Source organism: Acinonyx jubatus, chromosome B3 (genome assembly GCF_027475565.1).
Source record: "Acinonyx jubatus isolate Ajub_Pintada_27869175 chromosome B3, VMU_Ajub_asm_v1.0, whole genome shotgun sequence".
Taxonomy (NCBI): Eukaryota; Metazoa; Chordata; class Mammalia; order Carnivora; family Felidae; genus Acinonyx; species Acinonyx jubatus.
The window spans coordinates 94382886-94396420 of NC_069386.1; the positions used below are offsets into that span (position 1 = coordinate 94382886).

General features: G+C 35.0%; 1 pseudogene; it reads right to left on the reverse strand.

Annotated features, from left to right (window-relative positions):
• Positions 1-3721: 3721 nt before the first annotated feature.
• Positions 3722-13535, reverse strand: part of LOC106985088 (tigger transposable element-derived protein 1-like) — a 48973-nt pseudogene continuing 39159 nt past the window's right edge.

The window sequence follows — 13535 nt, forward strand, 5'->3', positions numbered from 1 at the left end:
TGTAAAGCCTATTTTGTCTTTTTCTTTCTTTCTTTCTTTCTTGTTATTTATTTATTTATTTATTTATTTATTTATTTATGTTTATGTTTGAGAGAGACAGATAGACAGAGCATGCACCAAGAGGGGCAGAGAGAGAGAGAGAGAGAGAGAGAGAGAGAGACAGAATCCGAAGCAGGCTCCAGGCTCTGACCTGTCAGCGCAGAGCCTGATGCGGGGCTCAAACTCACGAACCGTGAGATCATGACCTGAGCCGAAGTTGGACCTTTCACCAGCTGAGCTACTCAGGTGCCCAATAGTTGCCTTTCTAATCTCCATTTTTCCCAGTTTTTTTTAATTTCCCATGATGCTGTCTTTAATTCTATCAACATACTTTGGATGTTGTAAAATCTTATAACTCCATTCAGTACTTTAACATTTCTCTTTCACAATGTTTAAGAAGAGGTAATTTACTGAAAAACAGGTACTTAATTTGATAAATCACTTGTACTGTTTTTTTAATAGAATTGTGTCAGGTAGTATTTGAAAATTGTAGTCTACTTCTGAAAAATTTCACAGAAGCTACCATCATGTTTGGAAGTAGATAGAGTAGGTTAGTCCTGAAATATTTAGGAAGTTCTTACTTTTAAAAGTCTTTGAAAAGGCATATGATGCCTTCACTTATTTTTTCCTCTCTGATGATTTCTCACATCTTTGCGGTCACTGATTTAAGGAGAGCAGATTTGCCACAAGATCAGATTCTTTGTTGTAGATTCTCTATAGGAAACACAAAACACCTATGGTGGATAGGATTGAGTGACAGTGGAGAAAGATAGCTGTTAAGGGTTAAATTTTGTCCTCACCTCAATTCAGTGTTGACGTCCTAGCACCCAGTACTACAGATGTGACTGTATTTGGAGATAGGGTCTTAAAAAGAGGTAATTAAAATTAGATAAAATCATTGCAGAGGGTCCTAATCCAGCTCAACTGGTGTCCTTGTAAAAACAGGAGATTAAGACACTAACACTCATGGGGGAAGATGGCCAAGGAGACTTTCTGCTGTTTAAGTACCTACTCTGTGATACTTGGTTATTAAAGCCCTAGCAAACCAATACAGTAGCCTTTTGGAGCAGTGTTAAAATATAATTAGAATTCTTTTTTAAACAGGTAGTTTACAATTCCAATAAACTATTTCTTTTATATACAATAGGTATACAGTTGGTGAACCTAGGTTTGAAATAGATAATAAAATGACTGTCTGGAAAAGGAAGCATTTAGGCAAATAGGCATCATTAGACATGAAATCTTCTAAATGGGATAAATGTTTTCCTTTAGCCTGACATTGTACCTGCTTTTCCATTTACTGGGCCTTGAATATAAACCTCACCTATAAAAGTCTTGGAGAAACTGTTCTTGTTGACACTGAGGGCACATGAAATTCAAACACTAATCCTGTTAAGGAACATTCTATCTGTTGGATCATTCCTCATCTGCAGTCATAAATCTGCATTCAATAAACATTGAGCCTTTTGCAGCGTGCACAACAGACAATCAATGAAACAACACAGATTTAATCATGTACTAATAAGGAATCAGGTTAAGCTGATAGGACTTGATTTTTGCACTTCTTTGGTACGTATTACATATCCTGCAAATTTATCAGGATCTTATTTATTATTTAGACTTAAACAATAGCAAAAAAAATAGTGGCAAAAACAAAACAAAAATAGCATGATCTTAAGATATTTAAAGATGATGATAAAAAGTTAAACTAACATAGATATGCTTTGTAGCCATGTAATCCTTTACATCTATCATCTAAATTATGTGATATTTAGCATGTTCTTAATTGTTAGTCATAAGACATATCGTCTCTGGTACTACATGAATTTTTTTTTTTATTGTAGTAAGAATGCTTAACATGAGACCTACCTTCTTGAATATTTAAGTGCACAATATAGTATTTTAAACTATAAACACAATGTTGTGGGTCACATTTCTAGAACTTGTTACCATTGTGTAACTGAAAGTTTATATCCATTGAAATGCAGCTTCCTATTTCCCTCCCCCCAGCTCCGGTCCCTAGCAGCCATTAGTCTCCTGTCCCTTTCTATGAGTTTGACTATTTTATATACCTCATATAATTGAAATCATTCAGTATTTGTCTTTCTGTGGCTGGCTTATTTTACTTAGCATAAAGTCCTTCAGTTTCATCCTGTTGCATATGATAGGACTTCCCTCTTTTTAAGGCTGAATATTACATATATATATTACATATATATATATGTGTGTGTGTGTGTGTGTATGTGTGTGTGTATGTGTGTATATATATATATATATATATATATATAACATATATATTATATATAATAACATTTTCTTTATAACACATATATATATAATAACATTTTCTTTGTGAATTTTCCTTTGTGCATTCATCCATTGATGGGCATTTAGGCTGTTTCCATCTTTTGGCTATTATGACTACATGAATTCTCAAAAATTAATACTAGTACTTTGTGATGCTTTCAGTTACTTTTAAGAGAGTCAGAATTTTTGTTTTAAATATTAACATTATAATACATTTATGTGGCACAGTATACTATTCATTCTACCCCAGACCTAGGCTGCCTTTGTTCAAAGCCTGACTTTGCTACTTACCAGTTGAGCAAGATACTGAATATTTCTGTGCCTCAAATGGTTACCTGTAAAATATGTCTGTTAATAGTTCCTATCATAGGAGTGTTGGGAGAATTCAGTGAGATATAACAAAACATTTAGGGGTGCCTGAGTGTCTCAGTCAGTTACACTTCTGACTCTTGATTTCAGCTCAGGTCATGATCTCATGGTTCATGGTACTGGGTCCCACATTGGGCTCTGTGCTATCAGCATGGAACCTGCTTGGGATTCTCTCCCTCCCTCTCGCTACCGCTCCCCTGCTCATGCTCCCTCTCCCTCAAAATAAATAAATAAACTTAAAAAAAAAACAAGAAACATTTAGAAAAATGACTTATATAAATGCATGCTATTATTACTTTATTGATATTATTGTCCATTCACAGATTTATTTCCTGCTCTCCTGGACTAAAAGGTACCTCACTAAAAAAGTAAAGATAGAAACCCTAAAACCATAATGAGAATTCATTTTCTATCAATAAATTTTGTAAAAATGTAAATACTGTTAAGGGACATTGCTATAGATACTTTAATAGAGACATGACTAAAAGCAGAGTTATATTCAGATTAACCTGAGTTAAAGCTCATCCTTATTTCTTACTGTCTGTGTGACCATTAGCAAGCTGCAAAAACTCTCTGAGCCTACATTTCCTTATTTATTAAAATTATGGTATACATGGCTTAGGGTTATTGGGAAAAGAAATAAATTAATGTTTATGAAGTCCTCATTATGCCTAGAGTATAGTAAATCCTCAATACATTTTTGTTTTTGTTGTTTTATTATTTTCTAGTTATCAGTGTTTATCAAACACCATAAAACTTGATGGCTCAAAGCAATGATTTATTTTTTATATTTCATGGTTTTTTGTGTTGGCTGAGCTCAGTGGAGCAGTTCTCACTTGTGGTCCCTCACATGAGTGTAATCAGTTGACAGCTGAACTGGAATTATCTGAAGGCTCAAGTGGGCTGGATATCTAAGATAATTTGTTCTAGATTCACATGTCTTGTATCTCATCTACAATATAAGGAATACCTTGGTACTATCCAGGCATCTCTCCACTTGAACTTTTCACTTGGCAGCTTGAAGTTCTTGCAACATAGCAGTCTCGGGATAAATTGATTTCTCAAATGGAGGCTGGCCTTCCACAGGGTAAGTAACCTGAAGCCCAGGGTTTAGCTGTAAAAATATTTTGAATTAGCCATTGAAGCCACATAGCATCATGTGTAGGGGATTCATTATGTTACAAATGAGTCATAAAACAACCCTAGGTTTAGGGGAGAAAATTATATAAGAGTTTGAGAACTAAGGGTGTGATTATTAAGGGGTGAGCAATCTTGGAAGTAGAGCTACAATATCATTACCTCTGTGATCCTGATTATTACCATCCACATAGTCATCACTATCATTATCTATACTTTTTTTTTAATGTTTATTTATTTACTTTTGTGAGAGAGAACACAAGCAGGGGAGGGGCAGAGAGAGAGAGGAAGACAGAGAATCCCAAGCAGGCTCCATGCTGTCAGTGTGGAGCCCAAGGTGGGGCTCAAATCCATGAACCAAACCATGAGATCATGGCCTGAGCCAAAATCAAGAGTCAGATGCTTAACTGACTGAGACACCCACCTGTCCCTATCATCATCTATTCTTTTTAACAACAATTTGTTTCAATCTTTTTTGGGAAAGACATAAAAGAAATTGTTAGTACACTTAAGTTACCAGTTGTCTTTAGCCAAATAATTGTACTTTTGAAAGTTATTCTAAGAGAATAATCCAAGTTATGAAGTATAATTATTTCATAGAGATGTTGTCCTTCAGATAAATTTGGAAAAAATGAGAATAACTCGGTAAAAAGAAGTAAATTAAGATATTTATTCAGGAAAAAATATTAAGGAAACATTAGGAATGATGGTTTTAAAGGAATTTTTTATAATATTTTATATTTCCACATCATATACATATATATGTGTGTATGTGTACATATATGTATGCGTATATGTTATATATAGAATGATGTAACACGTTAACATTAGCCTGATACTTTCAGAAGCAACCAAGAGCTATATATTGGAGTGTACTGAAGGGAAATAATCGATATATCAATATTGCCAAATTATTTAGTGGAATTATGAGATATTTTTTCATTCCTTTTTCTTTTTTTTTTTTAACATTTTATTTATTTTGAGACAGGGAGAGACAGAGCATGAACAGGGGAGGGTCAGAGAGAGGGCGACACAGAATCTGAAATAGGCTCCAGGCTCTGAGCTGTCAGCACAGAGCCCGACGCAGGGCTCGAACTCACAAACCGCGAGATCATGACCTGAGCCGAAGTTGGCCGCTTAACCGACTGAGCCACCCAGGCGCCCCTTTTCATTCCTTTTTCAATTCCTAGTGCAAGTGTCATTTTGTGGCCAAACTCTTTGTCCCTTTATATCTTATTGCGCTGTCATTCAAAACTCTTTCCCTGCACTATTTCTAATATCCAATGCTTCAGTTATACTAAATTCTTATAGATTCTTGAACGCACCTTGTTTTTCTTTTACTAAAAAAAATTTAATGTTTCTTTATTTCTGAGAGAGAGAGAGAAAGAGAGAGAGAGACAGAACATGAGTGTGGGAGGAGAAAAGGGAGAGGGAGACAAAAGTCCAAAGCAGGCTCCAGGCTCTGAGCTGTCAGCACAGAGCCTGATGCGGGGCTCGAACCCACGAACCACAAGACAGTGACCTGAGCTGAAGTCAGTCGCTTAACTGACTGAGCCACCCAGGCACCCCTCACCTTATTGTTTTAACCTCATTAATAATCATTTTTGGTTCCCCACTTCCTATCCCTCGGTTCACCTCTAATTTTACTTGCAGATGCCATGGACAATTTTGTGGGTTTTTGTCTCACATTGGTAATAGATCAGGCATTATGGCCCATCTTCCTGTTTGACTCTAGCACTGTTTATAGCACCTTAGGTGCCACTGTAGGCCTCAGACCAGCACAGGTGGAAGGCGAGGAGGATGAAACATCCCTGGAGCAAATGCTCAGTTACTGAGGTCAGAGAGGCAGAAGAGAAGTGCTCCAGCTTTCCACCATTGAGTAGACAATTGGGGAGCTACTGTATTCTTTTCTAAGAAGGACTTAGCAGAATCCAACTCCCATTTCTCATAGCAGTTATTTAACCATCACATCTTTATGTCATTTTTCTCATTCCCGGTGCCTTGCTTCTGCATTTTGGAATGACTGCCCAAGTAACATACCTCCTCAAAATTCTTCATCTCAGTTTCTTTTTCTTGGGGATCCCAGTTTCTGACTGGATGTCAGTTTTCGTATCTTGATTTCTTGCTCAGCTTGAAGATTCATTTATATATGTATATATAATGAGGTCAGGTTCCCCGTGACCTCCATGGAATGTTGACTTAGCCTTAAGAATCCAGGCCAATCCAACTTTTCCAGCAAGGCCTTTCCTGATACCAAAGGTGTTTGATTTTTTTTTTGCCAGCGCACAAACTCCTCCATTATAATATTTATTACAGTGCATTTTAGTTGTGTCCTTACATTTAGCAGACTCTAAGGTTTTGAGGATAATGACTTATTGTGCTCCTATGTGTATTTTAACATTTGATAGTTGGTATATAATTAAGTACTCAATAGCATCATTTTAACAGATAACTGAATTCATAACAAATAATACCATTGAGAATCCAGTGTACTTTCATCCTAGATTGATGAGGATGGTTAACTAAGTTACTTAAAATCTCAAGATCCTATGTCTTTATGGTGTCAGTTATTTTCTCTGTGTGTCTTCTATTTTTTTAATGTTTATTTATTTATTTTGGGAGAGAGAGAGACAGCGAGTAACAGAGGGGCAGAGAGAGAGAGAGAGAGAGAGAGAGAAGCAGTTTCTGTGTGGTCAGCTCACAGCCTGACACAACACTTGAACTTATGAACTGTGAGATCATGACCTGAGCTGAAATCAACAGCCAGATGCTTAACAGACTGAGCCCCCCAGGTACACCTGTGGTCCTCTAATTTTTAACAAGATGATGGCATCAGCTCTAAAAATTTATTTAAAATTATTTAAGTTCTATTATTTAAGAATAAGTATATAGCTATATGACAGACCCTAAGGAGACTTCTCAATGCATCATACTCTTTGTAATCTTATAAAAACCCCTCCCCTTAGGTATGGGCAGAATGCATAAATTATTTCTACCCAGGATATTTAAAAATGGCAAAGGTGATGGGACGCCACTCCCTTGATTAGTTTACATTATATACCAAAGATGATGGGATGTCATGACCACGGTTATATTATTGTGGGTAAAACTCAGTAAGAGTTAAATATTCTTCTGCTGGGATTGAAGAACCAAGGAGCCACTTTGTGAATTGTTCCTGGGGAAGGCCACATGACAGAGAACTGAGACTACCTCTAGGATTTGCTGGTTGCTTCTGACAGTCAACCAATAATAATCAGGAGCCTTTAGTTATACAACCACAAGAAAATGTATTCTGCCAATAATCAGAATCACAAAAAGTGGATTTTTCCCCAGTGAAGCCACCAGATAAGAATACATCCCAGTTGACACCTCAATTGCCTTACAAGACCATGAGGAGAGGATCATAATAATCTTCCCAGACTCTTGACTCATGGAAAGTGTTAGATAATAAATGCATGTTGTTTTAAGTCTTTAAGTCGTGTTACATGGCAGTAGAAAATTAATAAAATATAAGTTTAGGGATTATAATTAAAACATTACACTAAAAATGTATTACCTTAGCTGTTTTTGTGACTCAAATATTGGTTTATCAAAATAGTTCTCATCCCCTTTCTCTCTTAAATCCTTTCCCTCCGAGGTCTTCTGAATATTTCAATCATTCCCTTTCTTCTTCTATTTCCCAAGAGGATTTAGATATGACAAGATTTTCATGCCATTGAATGTAATGAAGTGAGCATAAAAGTAGCAAAGAAAAAAGTGATGTATTGACACGAAATTCAGAAAACAAGCATCACTATCTGTTGTTGAGAAGCAATTGATAATAGATTGGTATGATAGGCAGAAAACTGGATCCCCAAAGATTTCCAGTCCTGGTCCCCCAAATCTGTGGATTTGTTGCCTTACATGGACAAATGGACTTTTGTAAGTGTGAGGAAAGTATCTAGAAATGGGAAGATTATCCTGGATATCTAGGTGTGCTTGATGTAATCACAAGGGTCCTCATAAGTGGAAGCAGAAAGCAAGAGAGATTTGAAATGTTACTCTGCTGGCTTTGTGAATAGAGGAAGGGCAAGAGCCAAAGAAACACAGGCAGCCTCTAGAAGCTGGAAAGGCAAGAAAGCAGTTTCTCCCCTAAAATGACTGGAGGAGTGCAGCCCTACTGACTCATTTTAGACTTTCAAATTGTGGAATAAACAGACACTTTAAGACTATTCTATTAAATATATTGATTTTTAATTTTTTTTTAATCTTTATTCATTTTTGAGAGACAGAGACAGAGCATGAGCAGGGAGGGGCAGAGAGTGAGGGAGACACAGAATCTGAAGCAGGCTCCAGGCTCTGAGTTGTCAGCACAGAGCCTGATGCAGGGCTCAAATCCACGAACTGTGAGATCATGACCTGAGCTGAAGTCAGACGCTTAACTGATTGAACCACCCAGGCGCCACTTAATATATTGATTTTTTAAAAATACATTTTTTTACTCTGTCTATACCTTTATACTTCCCAATAACCATTTTCCCTGGGATAATCTGAATTATTCATATACATATATATATGTGTGTGTGTGTGTGTGTGTATACACACACACACACACATATATATCATATATATATATATATATATATATCTTTTTTTAAGTTTTTAAAAATGTTTTTTATTTATTTTTGAAGGAGAGAGTCAGAGCATGAGCTGGGGAGGAGCATAGAGAGAGGGAGACACAGAATTCGAAGCAGGCTCCAGTCTCTAAGCTGTCAGCACAGAGCCCGACGCGGGGCTTGAACCTGTAAACTGTGAGATCATGACCAGAGCCGAAGTCAGACGCTCAACCAACTGAGCCAGCCAGGTGACCCTGAATTATTCATAGTTATTATAACTTCTAACCAAAAGAAATAATATCGAATAAAAAAAAATGCTCAGTGGTGGTTCATTGAGGAATGGCTACTATCATATTCAAGCATTTTAGGAGATTCTCAAAATTCATGAAAATTCATGAAATACATGAATGCATATAACACAATTTTCCACTGCTGCATACATGTATGTATCTTTTTATAAATTACTCACTGACACACTGCAGGGCTATATCATGTTTTTAGTAGAGATGGAAGGTGAGATTTGTTGGCTGACGGAATCAGAAAGTTGTAGCAAAAGTTGGTGCATTCTTCTTCCATTGTTCATCAGACCTAAAAATAACTTGTCAACTTACATGGCAGATACCTTACATAGCACATACTTTACTGTCTTACTTGATCCTAAGTGGTAAATGAAACAAGAAAGTGGGGTTGCTATCCTTCTAATTGTCACCATAAAGGATAAGGGCAACAGCTTATGTATCTGTTACCCTTAACATTAAACATCTTCAGATTCTAGACATTTTTCTTTCCAAGGGGGAAGAAAGGGGCCAGAGCTGTGGTGGACTGGCAAGAGAACATATCTTTTCATATTACAAAACCCCCATGCTTGATTATAAAGAACTGAAAAATCCTCTTCTGTGAGGAATCCTAAATGACCCAATAAAATTGACATTAATGTAAACCATTGATTATATATTTTTCCTGCACTAAAACAGGAATGAATTGGCCACGTTGGCCTCTAAATGCTTCTATTTTATAATTAAACCTATAATTCAGGTTGCTGTAATCAGAGAGCAGTAATCTTACCAAAACTACATAACCAAAGCTCTATGGTTCAGAAAACTAAATCATTCAAGAACTTGAATATGGATCACTTATATATGATTCAGATACCTGATTATCATTCCTTTAAAATAAATTTTGAAGAAAACAATGCATTAAGTAATTATCTAATGAGATCAACAATTAAAGTAGTGGCAGCAAGGTAAGAGGTTCCTCCAAGGAACTTTGTCCTTCCTTCTTCTCTGAGTCTTTTAAATATATTTGAGAACAAGGCAGGCTACTCAGTTGCTTTATAATCGATTGATGACTGTAAGGAAAAGAATAAGGAGAGTTTAAGTGTTTGTGACTAATTCATTCTACAAAATCAATCATTAAAATTTGAAACGTATTTAAACATTTTTAGAAAAACTATCAACTTAGAAAGAAGGCAAAAAATGTAAGTGGCACCTCCTTACCATGTCATACAAGGGCAAAGGTCACCCAAAGGTTATCTAGATAAAGATACTTAGTGCAATTTTCTGTTCACTGTTGATTGAACGCCCCAGGCTTAGTAAGTTACAACTCAACTAGTAGAATTTTGTCAGATAGAGATGCAGATAACTTCTATCCAGTAGAATAAATATTACCAAAACTTACAGTTGACAGTCTATTTGACATAAAACAGTTGTATTTAACCCAGTTATCTTTCCCAAACATTTTTTTATTAAATTATATATCTACACCTCTACCTTGATCTCTACGTCTTAGCTATTTCTCTTTCTTTGTTTCTTCATTCTGTCATCTTTCTGTCTGTCTGTCTTTCTTCTTTCTTTCTTCTCTTATTGATTAAAATTAAATAATCTATGTGAAATGTATTCATTTTATATTTACATGGCAGGCATGTAATTGAACCATTTGAAAATTAGAGTGTAGTACTTTTGTAGGTCATCCACTGAAATATGCAAGTGGGCCTATCTTATGGAGCCAAGTAAACTGCCTTGCTGGAGAAGTGTATGCAGTGTATGTAGTTAAAGGGCTATTTAAATTTTTAGCTTTTTTTGTTTGTTGATTGGTTGGTTGGTTGCTTGGTTGGTTGGTTAATAGAGTAAAATCTGAGTGTAACAGCAAAACTTTTAATTTTGCTGACTCTGGGAATCGTAAGGTTTGCTGTTGTTATTTCTACTATATTACGGTTTTTGTTTGTCTTTTTGTTTCTGATTCATGCAGACTGAAAAGCTATTTTCCATTGGTGGGAACTATGGGTAAAAACTGAGTATGATGGTTGACCATTTGATGATCTCTAGTAGGTGAATAGTGGAGATCAATCCTGTCACATGAAAGATGACCGAGAATCTAGTCTATATTTATTTTTGTGGATTTGTCTACTTATGAGTTCAAATGAATTAAGACTTTAGTGAACACCGGCAAAGAGAGAAGTTTTCTGGATCTTGGCCAGATTTAACTTTTATTTGTGGCGGAGGCTGCAGCTCTGAAGCCATAAGCTCAGTCATAGCCCTGAGTGTGTCACTGAGGTGAAGGCTTCCATCTTTTCTTTTCTTTAGGTGAATATAAAGTATTTGGTAACTCTGGAGTGAATTAATAAATTGAATTATTACAGCATTTAAATTAAATGGGCTATATTCAGATTGACATATAGAGTATTTCCAAAATTGACAGAAATCAAGGAAACAGAATTTTTAATATTATAAAATGCTTGACTAAAACATACATTCTTCTCAGTAAAACTGCTTTTTCAGAACATTTAATGAATTCAGATTACTATAATTAAAATGAATCTCTGAACAGATCAGACGGTTTAATAATTTTTGTCTAAGAAGAATGAAAAGGCAACATTATGTATTCTCTTTGCTTTTTCATTGTGAAGTATAGCACAAGAATACATTTCATTTTGATGAGATTTAAGTTTATCATAGAGTCCTTTTTAGTCTGAACTTCCTATATGTCTTATTGGGGTTTATTTATCACATAAGCAGACTACTCATCTTTTTTAAAGGTGAATTAGTGTTCAACAAGATTGAATCACAATTCTGATATTTTTATATTTGTTGTATATCAGTTCAAATATTATTTCTAAGAATCTAAGTAATGTAAGAATGTGAGTAAATACTTAATAAATTTAATATATTAATATCATTTGCATAGCTGTTTAATTTCTCAGTAATTGGGAATAGTGAAATATTGACTACCAAGTGCGATTTTAGACTTCTACATTTTGCTTTTTATTTTTACGTGTTTCAAGAGATTATACCTTTGGGTAATGTTAAAGAAGATCCTCATTTTGCCACCCTAAAAAGATATAAAATAAATGCATGTAACAGTGGGAAATTGTATTATATGCAGTCATGAACTTTGATAGCCTACTAAGATACTTAAGTATGATAGCCATTCCTCAATGAACCACCGCTGAGCATTGTTTTAAATGATATTTTTTCTTTTGGTTAAAAGTTATAATTAATATGAATAATTCATATTATCCTAGGGAAAATGGTTATTGAAAAGCATAAATAGGGAGTAGAAAAATGTAGCTTTTTAAATCAATATATTAATAGAGTAGTCTTCAAGTGTCTGATGATCCCATAACTAAAAGAAGAGAGTGAAAAACAAAACGTGAATGAATATTATGAAAATGTTTGTAAGGCATGCAGAAAGGAAACTTTTACTTGTCTTGGCTTATAATGTCTGCAAATACTAGATCCGTACAGACACAAAGGGTTGTACAAATATTTTTGCTAAAATTGGATCAGTTTGATGTGTTTATTTTTGAAATGTTGTGAGGCATTAATTGCCGAATATTAATGCCAAACTGGAATTTGGCTTTCTCGCTGTTAAAATGATAAACGATCATCTTTCACCTTCTGTGCAATCTGCCCAGATAGTAGTGCTTCCATGGCCCACTGAAGTGATTTTATCTCGAGATAACTTTATCATGCCCTTCATTATTAAAAATAGAACAAAGTTTCCTCACATGTGGAAGAACTCAGCTTTCTTAAAATTATGTTGTTCAGGTATCCCTGTGCTTATCTTAATCTAGTGACCACATATCTTGTGATAAATATTTTGATTTTGCTGTCCCAATATCAGGCCTTCCATCTAGAAAAAGTAAAAATTATAAGGAAAATACTTTTACCTAAAATTGTCTTTTATGTTTCCCAGAAAGCCTCTGGAAAATCATATAGATATGTTCTTTCCTTTATAAAAAAAATACACTAGAAATAGATTTGCTTGTTATGCTCCCTATTTTCAATGAGATCAGTACAATTGTAAGACCTGCATATGAGTTTTCAAATCAGAAAAGATGCTTAGACTACACTAAGTTAAGACTATGTAGCTAAAATATCATTAATAGAAATATTTCATTGTTGGTACACTCTATAAATACTTGGGAGAATTATCAATGACTTTGTATTTCATTGCTTTTTCTTACTCTCTTGGGAAACATGACCCAATTCTTAGGAAACAGCTATATGCCGTACCTCAAAAAGAATTTTACTCCCACATTCTGATATGGTTAGTGAGTGTAATAAATTGACCACAGTCATTTAGTATAATTATCTAACAGGTTTTTGCTTCCCTCTGATGGTTGCCTGAAGGCTCTGCTTTAAGCTGCTTCTAGAATTTGTAAATTAAACAGTAAAAGGACAATCACAATGCATTGTGGAAAGAATTGTATCAAGTACTTTGAACTAGTGATAATTCAAATGGACTGTTGTGTACAGGCTTTGAAGCCCACATCACTTATGTAACTTTTAGTCTCTACCAGTGGACCAGTTTTCTTTATAGTCCAGAAACAGATGTGCTCCATGAGAGTGCATTGCTGACCTATAATACAGCAGAATAAGAATTAATTATCCAGGACTAAAGAACTGATGAATAAAATTTAACTATGGTAATTTGTGTGGAATACTGTTGACAACATTTTAATTCTCTATTTTGATGGATATGTGAAGGAGTAACTATCTGTAACCCTGAATTTAGTAGACTATATTTTTTGAACTGAAATGAAATATTTTTAATGTATATGGTTGTCACTGAACCTCTTTGTTCTCT